The 16,312-nt window shown below is 41.0% G+C and overlaps 1 long non-coding RNA gene across 6 annotated transcripts in view; it reads left to right on the top strand.

Annotated features, from left to right (window-relative positions):
- The first annotated feature begins 442 nt into the window (after positions 1–442).
- LOC106015582 (uncharacterized) overlaps positions 443–16,312 on the top strand; it is a 320,191-nt gene continuing 304,321 nt past the window's right edge. For all 6 annotated transcript variants that reach the window (XR_011807004.1, XR_011807003.1, XR_005263736.2 and 3 more), the window contains exon 1: positions 443–1,551. This is a non-coding gene — a long non-coding RNA (uncharacterized lncRNA). The remainder of the gene's footprint in view (positions 1,552–16,312) is intronic.

Below are 16,312 nucleotides of genomic sequence, written 5' to 3'. Positions count from 1 at the left end.
GACAGAATCTGCAATATTTTATTTTTTTTTCAATATTTTATTTTTTTTGCATTCGTTGTAGCTGTACGTATGTGCCTGCACAAAGCAGCTCTTGCACACCCTTACCAAGGAAGGCTGATCTGCTCTGATGACTAGACATGCTCTTCACTCTTACTTTACCCAGCCCATTTTGAAAAGTACACAAAACCCAAATCTCCCCTCCCATCATATATATATATATATATATATATATATATATATATATATATTTTTTTTTTTTTTTTTCTCCATCCCTTTCAAATACCTACTCCCACTTTCAGTGGGAAGGCAATAGTTATATATTTTCTTTTGGAAAATCTATACTTATTTCAAGCACTTTGAGGCAAGTTTAGGGTAGCTTTCTACTCCACTTAGCTTGCTATTTACTTCCCTAAGGAGAGCTTTCCACATACCAAATAGTCTCCCAGAAAGAGTGCTGGGAATTTTCAGTGTAACACAGACACAACAATCAGGATTCATTTAACTAACATCTAAAAATTAGCTATTTAAGCCTGATTTAGGCATCTTTAGATATTTTCACCGCCTATAGAAAGAAAGACGTTTGACTACAGCATGTTTTATCCTAGTTCAGGAGTGGGATCAAAGGCAGATCAAATAAATTCTCTTATGGCTCTATCTGCCCTACAGAAGGCATGAACTGATTAACTCAAATATAGACACCTGCCTTTGACACATCTATATTTATATCCTAAATGATAGCCACTAATACGTGCCAGCTACCTTGTTAGAAAATGCAGGTGTCTGCCATCTGAAATCTGTGTCAATCTACAGCAGCTAAGAGCCCATTGTGGTCCTTCTTAGCAAATTGACCATGGTGCTTCTGGGTGCTGTAAAATCATCATACTGTTCGTAGAAAGAAAATATAAGGACTGATATATTAAATAGTATATTTTAAGAAAAAGTGAAGTGGCAGCTTTTATTTGCAGTGCACACTGTATTTCATAGTCTGGAAATTCTCACTAGAAAAACCAGAAAACCAAATTACTTCTTATGATGTTTTATGGCTCAGTCAAGCCACTTTTGTATGTAAAGGTAGCTTTTTCATTGCATTCAGTGGTATAAGATAAGGCTGTAGAATTGTGCAACAAACCTGCCAGCTTTAAAAGCTTTTAGATAATAAACATTTTGATTATTTTTTTTAATGTAAGTAAATCCCTACCTACAAGCTGTTACTGCCATTGAGTCTAGCAACACCTGTGCCTGCTTCCACAGGTGCTGGGGGTTGCAATCGCTTTGAGTGACTATTGAAAGGCTATGAGCAATTGTACTCACAGTGCTTGAGGATGAAAGGAATTTGCTGAAAGAAAGTTCCCAAGATACTATTTAGGGGTGATCCAAGAAGAGAAACAAGATGTGAGTAAGAAGCAATGTGAGCAGAAGAATTGTAAACAGGCTGGTGGCCTCTAGTTCTCCTTCTGTCTCTGAGTGAGGAACTGACAGTATTTAAGATATCCCTAACTCATGAGAGGGTATGAGAAGAGGTCTTTCCTGTCTCCTCATATTGCAAAAATGGTAAGGACTTAAAGCTTTTTTAAATATCTTTAGCTAAGCTTTGGCTGAAGGAATTGAAAGTCATTATGGACAATACTTTGACATTGCATGTTGCTGATTTCCTTAGGAAACCAAACTAAAATGCTGGGAGGAGTACTAGAGGAAGGAAGTAGCCTAGAAAGCAAAGGCCTAAGGGTATAGCTCTGGGTTTTGGTGTTTCTGTGAATGAGCTGGTCAGGAATGTCGTGTGCTTCTGTAGTCCTGGGAAAAGCATTAGACTTCAGTTTGTTAAGGTATTTGCTTCTTAAGAAGAAAGATGGTGTGTTGAATTACTGAGTGATCTGCATTCCCTAAATCACCATACTCTCCTGTGAAAACAAAGTAAGTGTATACCTCCTGAAGGTTTTTTCTGTGATATGAGACCAGCTGCTATGAGTTCGTATCAGTTATCTGTGGTGAGATGATAACTGTATGTATAACCTAAAGCAGATATCATCTACTTCCCTAAACAACCTGTTGACTCTGTTGTGTGGATTAGACACTGATTATAAAGGCATCTAGGCTGGAACTGAGATTTGCTGAAAAGTCACGTTGTGCCTAGCAGCTTGCTTTCTTTCTTCTGTTGCAGCAGATATGTATAGGAAGTGTTAACCTATTGTTTCTCAGGCCTGTGACAATGAATTCATAAAATATAACATAGTACAGCCATTTAGTAGTACTGGATTTGCTGGCTATCTTAGGCAGAGATGTTACAAGCTTTCTTGTTTCTGTGATAGAAACTTGGTGACTGCTTGCTTTGCTTTTTATATACGTAATAATGTTGGTCACTGGGCTATTGTTATATTTCTTGAGCATGCTGTGGTTATTATTACAAAGTATACAGATATGTGAACAAAGACTTTAAAAGTGTGATCTGCTAGAAAGCACAACCATGTTTAGAAGCTGTTCTCAAAAAGAAAAAACGAACATGTTTATAAACACTAGTTGGTAAATGATGAGTCCTATTTAATTATAGGAACTTTTTATCTGTTTACTGGGTTCTGGTGACTGCCCTCTAATAAACTAATATCAATAAACATGTGACTCCTAGTTCTGTTTGTAAATAATGATAATGCATAGGGTTGTGCACATATGTTGTTTCTCACACAAAGAGAGCTACAGAGGTAAGTCATTTATCAGCCTCTTCAGCTCGGTGGCTTTCTGCAGTGCCCCTGGACGAAGGCTGTTGCACCAGATTCAGGGGAGCTCTTCATACTCAATGTGCTTAGTCTGCCATCCTGTTGGGCTGCTCTTGTTGTGAAGCTAAGGGCTGTGTGCTGTGGCCTAGAACCCCCTTTTGACAAACACGAGTAGGGGGAGACTGGCTTCCTAGCTCAGTGGTAGGAATAAAAAAAAAAAAGTCAGGTCTCCGTGTAATCAAAGGATCTTACAGTGCCAATAGCAGCTTACGGCAAATAGGGTTCTAATAGCTGCATTTCTCCACCCCTGTCCCTGAAGCTGTGGTCTTGGGCTCCAGTGGGTTTACATCAGTGTACTGTACAGTGATTACTAAAAGCTTCCTTTGAATCCTCCTGTATTCCAGTAGTCTAAATACTCTGTCTTTCACAGTCTTAAATGTGGAAAACACTGGGGGTATTGCAATAACCTTACTAATTCTTGGTAAGGAATGTAAAACCTGTGTACATCAACTAACACTTTTACCAGGAAGCTAACAACTAATTTGCTACTGCACTTGAAAAGCCATTTGCTGCATTTCTTTGGACAATCATTATCGGCACTTAGAGCTAGCCCCTATCTCCAGAGGTAGGAGCTGTCAGTGTTGCTGTCTCCGGGCCTGAGAAGAAATGTCATCCACATCACCCTCTTCTATCTGACCAGCCAGGGGCCATGTCTGACCTCTGAGGACTTGACAGGGTCACACTTCTGGTAAAACCTCTCCTGGGGAAAGAGATTCAAGTGCCTTTTACATGGGTTATTGAATAATGGGGAGAGAAGACTACCACTGTACTCAAAGACCTGGTGGCAGGGGTGGTGGTGATCACTACCACTGACAGGTGCTGATGCTTTGCTTTCTGTGCACCCCAGTGCTCAGATTCAGTTTGTGACAGTTTTGTGAAATAATCTCTTGCTGAGCTGCATGTGGAAAAAGTAATGTGTCTCTTTCTCCTATTTAGGTATTTTCACTGGTGACTGTCAGGCTGCTAGGTGCTTGGGGGTGTTCTCAGTTACAGACAGGCATGTGCTTTCCTCCAGAGAAAAAAAAGTGTGGAACAGTGGCAATGGGCCCATCAGGAAGCTCCCCAGGGTCTGGGGGCTGGAGGTGCAGCTTTGTCCCAGGGCATCCCAGTGCTGCCAGTGCCAGCAGGCTCTCCTGCATTCCACTTCTCCCCAGCAAGGATTGAGGTGTACTGGTCAGTCCTATCCCAATGTACCTGGTGTTCAGCCACAGTGCACAGTCCCACAGAGCTGTAGCTTGATGAGGTGGCCATGTAGTTCAAAGTCCTCTGCTTCTGCAGAGCAGTCATGCCTCAGGAGGGAGTGGTGGGAGAGCCCTGACCGTGTACTCTGCCCTCAGCAGTACTATCTTGAGCATGGTGACTGTGAGGGGCTGCAACAAGCTGGGGGCAGGGCAGATATGTGTAATGCTTCTGCCCAGCCTGGGTAGGCATGGCTGGGGACCTGCTCTCAGCAGTTTTTGCTCTAGAGATGTTTGGAAGTTGTTCTAGACCTAGGAAGTGTTCAAATGGTGACGCAGGTGGGGCCCAGCTTTCTTGAGCTTTTATTTTGAATAATCAGTGGATGCCAAAACATTTCCTTTGAAAGTACTAAGATGAGCCACATTTAACCAGTAGGTCCTGTTGCAGCCCATGGCTTCTGTGTTGAGTTTTATAGGCTTTAATGTTTAAAACTTGTTTTAAACCTTAGGACAGCTTCCTGGACAGCAAAAAATGTAACAAGGGTTTTCACCCTCCAGTGTCATTAGACATGAATATATTATGCCTGAATTTCTGGGGTACCAGGAAGTGTGAAGTCAATTAAAAATGGTGATTCTGAGTTGGAAAGCATCTGGTGTTACATGCTCCCCTCTTCCTTCCACACCAATCAACTTGCAAGGACAGAAGGATGGGAAATCTTGATCCTCCTGAAGGCTGGCAAATGGAACCTCGAGGCCTCGTGGTACCTGAGGACAAGAAACAGTTGCTTCTAGAGTGATGTTGTCCACTGGCAGCTCCTCATGTCATATAGGTCAACTCAGTTTTCACCTAGAGAATTTGGGGTGTGTAGGAGAGCCCATGATGACATACGTATATGTCACTCTTACTTCCAGTTTCATTATGTGTGTGAACTGAATGTTTGAAACGAGACGTTATTGGCTTGACTCAAATGGCGTGTGTTTTCCTTTTAGGAGAACGTGAGTTGTAGCTTCTGTTGGGATATAAATAAAGCCTATAAAGGCTCAGTAAGGGCTGGGTTGGCTATTGTCATTCTCTTTGACTATTAGATTAGCAATTAGGTTACTTAATAACATCAGGGAGGAGGATGCAATTGGTTTGTCCCAGCAGAACATCCTTGCCCTTTTCTCCACTCTCCTGCTGGCTGGGCCCCATGCTGGGCAAGGGGGTTTCAGTGGGTGCCTGATGGGCTGGGATGTGTTTGTGTACAAATAAGTGGCGGTAAGGGTGCCACTTACTGCAAGTGAATATGCTTGAATTGTTTGGATGCCCTCCCATAGCATGAGGAGGTGCTCTGGCACCTGTTGTTTTGTTGGTCACCTCTAACCCATGGGAACTGTGACTCATTGCTCAGACCTCTACAGCTCTAGTGACTATCTAAGATGGAGCTTATGTGGGGAGTTCCCTCTTTCATGGTAAACCATTGTCTCACTTCCTGCATGTGGATTTGTTAGGGCTTAAAGGGGTGTGTGTGCACTTAAGGAAGTTTCAGCCTCTTCTTTACTCCCTTGTAAATTAATGCTGTGTTGTGACAGCTCTGGGAGCCTGGGCTGTCCCTGATAGATGCTACATGTTCCCTGACCTCTCTGGTAGTGTTGCCAGTCCAGGGGAACTTCCTACAGCACACAGCATCTTTTCTCCCATCATCAAGAACCTTTGATGTGGGACTTGTTCCCTTGCATCTCATGGTGCTGGGAGGTGTCTCATCTTTTTTTGCCATGCTTGCCTCAGACCTGAAAGCTGCAAAAACAGTAATAATTTATTCATTATAAAAACAATCACAACTTGTATTTGTGCATGCTTCCCCTCAACTGTTGTCCAGTCCTTTTGTATATCTATTCAGGCAAAAATAGATAATGCAGCAGAATGTCATACTCTATCTAATGTGAGAAGTCTTAGCTGGAGGATGTGATCTGGCTTTAAATCTGTCCAATTTTACTCTATTTTTTTTTTCTGGGGAGGGGTAGTGAAATGACCAAATAAAATCTTGACATGACTGAAAACAAGCCTGATGAGAATAGAATTGTACCAGTTTTTATTGTATTTTATCCTAATTGCTCATCTTATAATATACAGGCAAACATCTTACAGCTTAACTGAGCTATGTTCTACACAGTCTGCTATTGTATTAGGTAATTGATTTATGAAGTGTGACAGAAAAACAATAATTTATCTTCAATAAATTGATTAATAGATGCCATGATCTTGCTACTTGCACGTGTAATGTGTAAGCATATCAATAGGATGTTTCTCTATGCACATCACTATAAAGTATTGAACTTATGATAACATAACACATAGTATATATGAACATCTCTTTATATGAGGAAATTACTAAACTTCATGAAGCATTGCTACTTTCTTCAAAGCACTTATCTTCCTAAAGCAAAACCTATTAATAGTAGTAGAACACAGACTGATGTAAATGGAATTTCTAGAAACATTCCTGTTGCTAACTATTACATTTGGATTTATCATGAATTCTTGGTGGGTACCCAGCCCACACTTGGACACTAAAATGATATAGTACCCTCTTTAGGGTTTAGAGACTGCTAATCTAGACTTCAGATTAGTGGGAGGACCTTGAGGAAAAGCAGGGATAGCTGGAGGAAAGAACGAAGGCCACACTTGCGTAGTTATAGTTTACGTCACTTCGTTAAGTAAACAGGGTGGTTCTGCTAGGCTTTCTGACTTTGTAGTTGTAAAGATACATGCTTCTTGTGTCATGCCAAACCATCCCACTGATAGAGAAGTTAGCTTGTTCTCCTACCTGACATCTTGCCAAAAAACAATGTGTAGATTATGATGTGGGGATAAGATCAAATATAAGGGATCAGTATTGCCTATGGGGATATTTCCCTCCTTCCTTCTCGTGGGAGACTTGCCTGCTTGTTGTCCCCAGCTGTTAGTCTTAGTTACATTCAATCTTGTAGTATTTTATACCCCTGTCCTTTTAGTAATCTATTCTGCAATAATCATTCCTTGGTGGGGAATATTAAAAAGGCAGATTGAACGAGGATGTACTTCTGTTTCTTATGTGCCAAGATGATTGCTTCCGTCTTTGAAACTCTGCCTGGCAAAACACTGATGCAGAATGACATCTTGGCATTGCTGTTACACATACCAGTGTTGTAGACTTGATCACAACAGAATAAGTGTTTATGCTGGTATAATTATACTGGTGAGGTAAGTGAAGTTAGAACATTATACCACAACAAATGTTTTTGCTTATATCTGCAAGTTGCAGATAAGGAAGAAACTTCCAGTTTAACTAGTCTATCTTGGGTATGTCTGTAGTCTTACTGGGTCTTTCTCACCATGCCTGATCTGAATCTGATCATATAAACTAATGGTGATAAACAGTTATAAAAGATTAATTTCAAAGGAAAGATTGTCACTTCTGCTCAAAATAAATCTAATTTGGAAATCTTTCCTTCTACAGCTTGTGTAGGTGTGTGGGACCAGTGGTGCATCTGTTAGCATGGCTACAGCATCTTGTGTATACGGAGAAGTTTTTGTCACTACCTAAGAAGTTAGCTCTTTCCTTTCCAACATCCTTAACCTGTTGTGTGCCGTGATACATGTACCTATAGAGACTTAGTATTTTGAGCTGTCACTATCTAGGTGTTACTGCTCCATTGCGGCTGCTTGCCTCTCTGTCTGTATATGGTAGACTTGAGGCTTGTGTCCAAGCCTCCTTTGTTGACCACTGGAATGCTTTTGGGATGGCTGTGACACACTTGGCAGAAGAGGATGGCCACCTCCCCCTTACAAACATGCCAGGGCACAGTGCAGGCCAAGTCCTTCCAGCAACATCAAACGACTGTCTGGGGCAGCTATAATTATACATATAGAGAGGCCAAGTACTGCATATTTCAAGGGCAAGTGGGGCCAGAAGGAAGTCTGAATGACTAGGTAATACAGCTCGACTTTTTTAAACCTGTGGGCTCAATGCTGTTCCTCAGTTGGTACACTTAAAGTAGTTAACTTAAAAGTTTTCTCTGGGCAAATAAGCATATTGTTTCTTTGCTTAACTTTAAATACATTCTGAGGTGGTTCTTCTCTTCTGTACATCTCCAATCTAATAGACTCTGGACTGATGCCTTGGACTCCTACCTGCTCTGCCTGACATATGACTACTAATAGTGTCCAGGATTGTTTGCATGTCCAGATTCATTTAAGGAAATGATTCTATAGCAGCTTAGCTGGCTAAACCTGACAACCAGATTATATGCATCAGCATTGCTTGCTTAATGAAACTAGAGTTACTGAAATATCAGTCACACTGTCTGCTGCCACCTCAGCTAATATGACCGCTTCTTGGATGTGATCTGAGTGCTTTGCTCCAACACTTGCCTGAAAGTCAGCATCTTTTTTTTTTTCTTAGCTCTTATGAGGAACAAGTATGTACTACTGTTACTACAGTAACACAGTAATTGAATGTTCTAGTAAGAACATGTTTATATTAAAAGCCATATTTATCTCATTGTGAACAGTCTTAATTTAGCTATAACCCTTTAAAACTGAAGCTTAATTCTATTGCACTGGGAGATGCTTTCTTGCAACACTCTTGGTCATATTATGAACACATTGTGTATGTGTAGAAGAGCTGTTCAAAGAATCACTCCTAAAAATGAAGTAGGTGTCTGAAATACCTACATAGAGCTAAGCAACAAAAGCTATTAAACTGATTGTCATCTTTCTCTTGTTAGGGGGAAACAAAGAATAAACTGAAGAAGACAAAACTTATGTTCTGTGCCTGATTCAATATGTGCAGCCCAAAGTAAAACTTGTCTCATACACATATGTTTGGATCAAGCCTTGATTTTTAAGCAAGAGTGAGGAAGTGGGTAGAAAAGGATGGGAGGTGTTCCACTGATTTCAGTGGGTGCTGACTCGGAATCTTGTTCCTTCAGCAGAAAGAATCTGGTCCTCCTTAGCTTATGTGAGAGTCTGTCTTCTTCCTTTCCACTAGTACAAAGTGTCTGTGGCCTGCTACAGTATGAGCAGAAATAAGGAATCCCACTAAAGCCTGTGGGGTATCAGCTTATGTTATTGCTGCCTATCACTCATGGTGCTTTAGTCTATTAACCAAACTTGTTGAGTAATGGGAACACTAATGAGCAGCCATAGCTGACACTGATAGTGACAGTTAAGCCACAGGACCCTCAGGTTAGTGAAAGCTAAGGCTAGCTTTTCTTGCAAGGATTTTGACTTTGAAATCTCTTGTCCCCGTTGGCCACTGACTCAATTGCTTAATTCTTCCAAGCCAGCTCTTTGTTTTGAGATGGTAGTTGTTCATTTTTTTGTTGTTGTTGTTTTTTTACCAGTTCAATTGCTCTTACTGTATAAGGAAGAATGACTGAAGCACTGAAGAAAGTATGTTAGAACTTGTAGTGGAAACAGCATACTATGGCTGTGAAACTTGATATTTAACTGGCCTGATTTGTGCAGTAATGTCCTGGGTTGTAATCACAGTGTTTTCACAAGGGGCTGTACAAGCACAGACCAAAATGTCTGTGCTCAGCCTTGTAATCTAAATGAGATGAATAGGAAGGAGAAGAATATAGGACCATAGAAGGGCTCGAATAGGGAAGGTCACCTGGTTCCAAACCCCTGCCAGAGGCAGGGATGCTACCCACTAGATCAGGTTGCCCAGGGCCTTGTCCAGCTTGGTCTTGAACACCTCCAAGGATGGGGCATGCACAGCTTCTCTGGGCAGCCTGTTCCAGTGCCTCACCACCTAGGATGAAGGAAAGTAGAAGGGAGATTAAGAAAGTGGTGGCCAGCCTTGTGTAAGGCCAGCATCCTTCAGAACAGTGAAGCAGCTGTAGTTTACTGGTAGTGATAATAAAACAAACCATCTACATTCTGAGGTTTCTTACTGTTCTCATCTAAATTAGGTGCACTCCAATGGGCATACTTTTTTCTTGTATTAAATTAAAGATTTTTTTAAGCATAGGCTTTTAAATGCATTGGAGAATCATGCTGAAGCTTCTTTATTCACTGTCCCTTAGAGATTGGAGTGGGTAAGAAAATTTCAGGGAATGTAGCGGAAGAAAGTAGAGGACAAATTATTCCATTGATCAGTAGCATTAGTATACAGCTAGCTTTGGAAAGAGGTGTTAGTAGGCAGTGAAAATTCACGGAGGTGCAATGGTTCCCCTCTGTCCCCTGGGAAATGATTTATCAGCAACTTAAAATAACACCTGCCTTATACCACAGCAACTTGGTAGTAGTGATACTGTGGGAAGACTGTTATAGGTGAAGAGACTTGTGTATGTGGTGTGTTTTTTTTTTTTGTTGTTGTTGTCTTTTTTTTTTTTTTCCTAGGCAGGAAAGAATTGTTTGAAAGCAGAACAACTCTTTCCTGTTCCACTAGTCTTCTTAGTTGAGGATTCATTTGACTGACCAGCTTGCATGTAAAAGGTTCTGAGACCATCTTGAGGTGATCTTATTGAAAAGGTGGGGAAAGAGGGCTCTTGCATTGCCTGCTATTATTGTTTGCCTAGGTAAGTATTCCCTGCAAAGCTGACTCAACAGAACAGCTAGAGTCTGTCCATCCAGACATCTGTAATGCAGGAAAGCTAAAAGTTCAAGATGTTCTGTAGTGAGCATAGTTTAAAAAGTAAACTTGGCAGAGTATAATCTCTTGTGCCTGTTTGTAGGTTCTGCTCAAAATCTTCAAGATTGGAATTTTCCATCATAAAAACAAATTGAAAGTAGAGGGAAATGGTTGCCTCTTAAAATCTTACTGCAAGTTACATCTTTCTGACTTTAGGTAAAAGATACCTTACATGTGGTTGTACTTTAATATCATTTTCCCTGGACAAGAACAGCTTGAGTCTTGACTTTCAAGATCATAGAAACAAAATGTTGCAGGATGCTTGGTCTAATTCCCTGCTCAAAACAAGGCCAGCTCTAAAGTTGGGCATGGTTGTTCAGAGCCTTGCTCAGTCAAGCTGTGGTTATCTCCAAGAACTGAGATTCCACAGCTTTCATGGACAGTCTGGTCTAGTGTTTTGGCCTTTCTTATTTTTACCGGTCCCCCACCACTGTTCCTCCTTAATCTGAATCACCCTTTCTGAACCTTCTGTCTTTCAACTTTCATCATTCAACTGCTTACCTCCTGATATGTTCTCCATAACCAGCTATTACAGCAGAGGACAACTGCATTCCCCATTCAGCCTTATCTCCAGGTTAAATAAACACATTTTATTTAAAACTCTCCATAACATGTGCTTTGCCTCAGGACCAACCCTGAGGGATGCTACTTGCAACTGGCTGCCAAGGGTTTTGGGTAACTGACTTCTTCAGTGTAATGTTCCAGCAAATTCTCTGCCTCCTTTATATGCCACCCAGCCAATCTATACCCCTATGGCTTAGCTAATCTGGATACTCTGGAAGACTGAAAGCTTTGCTAGAGTCAAGGTAAATGATAGCCTCTGCTCTTCTTTTCTTTGGAGTTACTGTTCTCTTCAGAGGAGGAGATTGGATCAGCCAAGTACTAGTTCCTTTAGATAACTGCAGCTTGTTCCCCATGACTACCTTACCTTTAATATGCTTGAAAATGGCTTTGAAGACTTGCTCCATGGTCTTTTCAGGGTCTGTGATTAAATCAGTGGTTTCCTAAGAACATCCTTCTTTCCCTTCTTCAAGAAGAATGACACTTTTGCCTTTCTACAGCTATTGGAGACCTCTTGCAACTACCTTGATATTTTGGAGGTTATCAAGAGTGACCTCAGTGGCACTGGACTGCAATCTCAACACCCTCATTTGTCACTTGAGTCCATAGGACCAAACATGTTCAGTTTGCTCTCAGTCTGCCTGAAAGGCCTAAGAGCAAGCCTTGATAATAAAGGTCTCTTCTGCTTCTTTTGCCACCATGTCTACCAGCGTCTTCAGCAAAAAATCCATGTTTTCTTAAAAACTGCCGCCACTGATTTTCATGTCAGCAGAAGTCCTCATTGTTGCCTCTTACATCTCTTGCTGCAGCCTCCCTAGGGCCACCCAAGACAGGGTACCCATTTCCGTTCTGCATGCTTCCATGAGATCAAGTAGCACATTCAGGTTTGTCATATAATCTGTTCTTGACTCCCAGGGTAAATTGCCTTGGGACCTTCTCAATGTAAAGACAATTTTAAGACAAAACAAGTACCTTGCTATCATGAATACCCATGACTGAGATAACATGCAGAGCTGCAGACTGAAGTCTTGTGTGGGCTGATAATGTACTTACAGATAAGAGATGGAACCTCTAAAGGTGCTCTTCATTTTGATGAGAACTTATGAATATTCACTCACTTCCTCCTCAATTTTAGTAGCTTCCTATTGGAGCCTGTTGCATATTGAATTGTTGGGGTTGTATTTTACTCCCACTCTTCAAGTTATTACCAACTCTCACAAACAGTCCCTTTCTAATTAAAGGAATTACCTGAATTCTTCTGACCTTATTCATACTAGCCTGAGGAAAAAACAAATAAATGTGTATCCTCCAAGTCAAAAACCACAGCACATGCAGTTCATACCAGTGTGGTACAGCAGAGCATCAGGGTAGGTGTTGTAGCCAAGCTTCTGATGACTAGTTGGGAGTTCAGTCACTTACTGAACTACTGTTGCTTTCCCCAGCCTTCACAGGGAGAGATTTAGCCTATGCACTCCTTAACCACTGGCTTCATTTTAGTCTCTGTAGAACCTGCTAGAATATTTCAGGGTGCACAGTCTCCTGAGAGTAGAATACAACAGAAACATAAAATTTCTGTTAGAATGAGTGTCAAACTAAGCTATGTATTACTTTATATAGCTCTGTTTGAGTTGGATAGCTAAATTGGAGTCTGGAGCTACAATGCAGCTCTTAATGTCTGGACATGTTTTACTGGAATTTTGTTGCTTTTTTTTTTTTTCTTGGGGGGCGGGAGGTAGACTGCTTTGTCCATTTTCTGAAGCTATTGTTAAAACTATGACTCTTCAGCTGATGCTGTGGCCTTCAAGGTTGCTAGAAATCCACAGAATGAAGCCAGAAAGAACATATTCTGTTGAACTGTGGTGCTGAAGCAGATTTGCAAACCTCAAAGGTGAGGAGAATATTCTGCTTATAAAACATAAATCACTACAGTCTTTGAAATAACCCACTATGATGAAGTGGCAATGAATCTTTCATGAAGTACAGCAATAGCGCCAGATGGCTACTGGGCCTGTGGGAGAATCTTTCTGTTTCATGTTAATTTTGAAAAATGTTAAACTAAAAAAGGCATGCGTTAACTAACAGTTGACCCACAATCTAGTGGCCACTACTAGTATGGACCTAAATGCATGGAGTCAACTTGTTCTAAATCAGCGTGTTCTTCCTTGATATCTGTCTGATGTCCAGCTCTGTAAACTCTTAGAGGTCTCTGCAATGTGCAGCTGAGTTTTTTTTATTATTTTTTGTTTAAATTGCTTTATGCTCATGTAGTTGGTTTCTGGCCTTTTTATCTTGTCACATCCTGCTATAATTCGCCTGCTTTTGAAGTAATCTTACTCCAACTTGAAATGGATGGGACCATGCTAATTATACTTATCTCGTAAGGCATTTAGTCAGGCACTGGAATGGGTTGCCTGGGGAGGTGGTGGATGCACTGTCTTTGGAAGCCTTTAAGGAAAGGTTGGACATGGTGTTTAGGAACATGGTTTAGTGGGTGACACTGGTGATAGGAGGATGGTTAGACCGGATGATCTTGGAGGTCTTTTCCAACCTTAATGATTCTATGATAACAGCTTGAAAGATCTAAGTCCTCTTGCACTGCATGTCTTTGCTTGTCATTAGGAAGTCCTGGTAGTTCAGCTTTGCACATTCCACTGTTGAAACAACACCTTTGTTAAATGCTGACACGTGCCCAGCTGTGTTCTTGTTACTTTAATTTATGGTAAGTTCTAGCCAGGGTTATGTGGTGTCTAACATCTTCTCTGCTTCTTTTAGTGAGACGCGGTGACCTGGTATGTCACTTCTAGAAGGACACTAGAAGCCCTAGAGTAAGAGCATCGACTTCTATTAGTACAAGAAATCCAGATACAATTCAAGGCTCTAACCTGTGTTCTGTCAAGAACAAGGAACAGTGCTTGATTAAAGATTTCTTAAATAGAAAAATTATTTCTCATATAGTGCTCACTTTATGAAAGCCTAGATCATACTTCTTCCTTACATTCCAATAACCTTGTTTATCTTCTTGTTCTGTCTTTTTTCTTTTTGTAGAAGTATCTGAGCTAACACAACAAAGCCAAAGCATGGTTTTATCTATCACTGGGCTTCTGAACAGTTGGAAATTCCTTTGAATAAGGAGTGTACGTGTACATAAAAGTGGGTATATGTATATAAAAACTACTCTGCTTTAAGCCACTGTGGATTAGGATTTAACATACACTAATCCATCTGAATTTAAAGATGTATTTTTTTTTTTAGTCATGTGATTTTATTCTTTCACTTTATTTCAGTACCCTCTAGAGGTTCTAGCCCCTGTGGCAAAGTTTGACAAATTCCCAAGGCTCTCTGCAAAGGATTTAACTGCACCAAAGTGCTTTGCCCTCATCAATCAGCAAACAGGCATTCTGTGCAAACACATGGGTGTACCCACACTTTGGAGTGAAGTTCAGAGTCCTTGTTTGGCTTTGAGGTGGCTGATATGTCACTACAGGCCTTGTTAGCTTCACTAACAAACAGTACAGCTGTGTTAGCCTGATGCTATTCCTCAGCTAATGTGTCCCGTCTCACAGCAGAGCTGTCTAGGCTGGCTGCAGTTTAACTTGCCTGCCATAGCTCTCTTCCTAGAGGAGCTCTAGCTGATTAGGTTATATATTCCCAAGTATCTCTTGAACTATGTGCACCCATGAATACACATGTACCAAAGCAAGTATAGCTTATGCTCCTATTTTTAACAGGGATACTTTCTCAGAAATAGTAAGTATGAATATCTTCTTTGCTCTTCTGTTTCAATTTCTTTTATGTGGTGGTGCAACACGTCTGAAAAACATGATCTGGTGCAAGACTGCTTGAAGGTGCTGAATATAAATACTAATTTATAGTTTGGGGGATAATCCAAAGCAGTATTATGTTAGATGGTATGTACTCTGCTAGAACAGAAAGCTGCCACGTGTCGCTTAGTGAGTGGAAGTGAAGGGGGTTAGAGGGCATCTGATCTGAGACCTGTGGCGGGAGGCTAGGGCTGGGCTGGGCGGCTTGTGCAGCCCCATAGATCAGCTAATTGCAGGCATGCAGGCACTGCACCAAAGAGCTGTTGTCTCAGTACCAGTTGTTTGGAGAAGGAAAAAAAAAAAAGGGGGGGGGGGCCTTTTTCCTCTGCCTAGAGTTTTGGATATTATGGAAGCCATTCTTTATAGGCCCTTATACATGCTGCACACTATAGAGGTGCTTGGTGGAATCTAAAAGCTGAGACTATGGTGAGAAGTGCTGGGTTTGAGGTAAGCACACACTTGTACTGTGTGCTCCCTCTTAGGAAGATGGTATAGATCTCTTAAAGATGCACACCTGCTAACTGAGCTGTAATTTGTTGTTTCTGACTTTGTGGAGTAACTCTTACTTTGCAGTTTTTTTTTTTTTCATGTAACTCCCATTTTTTTTTTCTTTTCTTTATAAATTAAAGCACGTTAACTATGGACCTGAAACAAAGTGAACAGGAAGTTTTAGGAGTGAACCTGAAAAAGCCTGTGCTGAACGAACACATGCATGCACACACAGAAGTGGGTGGAGAGAGGGGAGAGGGGAACTGTAAATGTGCCAAGAAGCTGAGGACGGGTGAATGGATTAAAAACAACTGAGCAGTTTGAAGGAGTGGAAGCTTGGTGTTATGCAGACTTCAGAAGCAGCTAATGTTACTGCAGTGCATGCATGTGCAACGTGCTGCTTGAACCTGGCTCTGCATGATTCCTATGTGACTACAGCCTTCAGAGCACTACCATGTTGTGGTGCATCTCAGTGGAAAAAAAAAAAAAAGGCCAGCCTTTCAGCCTTTTCTGTTATACTCAGTCACCACATCTGTAAATATTTGTGCTGAAAATTGCCTACACCAATCCTATTTCAGGAGCCTTTACGTTTACTTTGTAACTGTCTCTTTGTTACATGCAAGTTTTTAATTGTATAAAGATGAGTAACAATAAAACTGCTTTGTGCCAAAGTCATTCCACCTTAAACAAAATACTATCTTCCTCTGCCTGCACTCTGTGTATGTAAACAGTGGTTGCTTTTCTGGCCAGAGAACCTCTGTGGCAGGTCCTAGCTGCCTATTAGCAGGCCTTTCTTTTTCATATGGACAAAAATATTACAAGTACATAAAAGA

This window comes from Anas platyrhynchos, chromosome 2 (genome assembly GCF_047663525.1).
Source record: "Anas platyrhynchos isolate ZD024472 breed Pekin duck chromosome 2, IASCAAS_PekinDuck_T2T, whole genome shotgun sequence".
Classification (NCBI taxonomy): Eukaryota; Metazoa; Chordata; class Aves; order Anseriformes; family Anatidae; genus Anas; species Anas platyrhynchos.
Note: the sequence above shows the minus strand (reverse complement) of the source record. Positions and strands in the feature narration are given on the sequence as shown.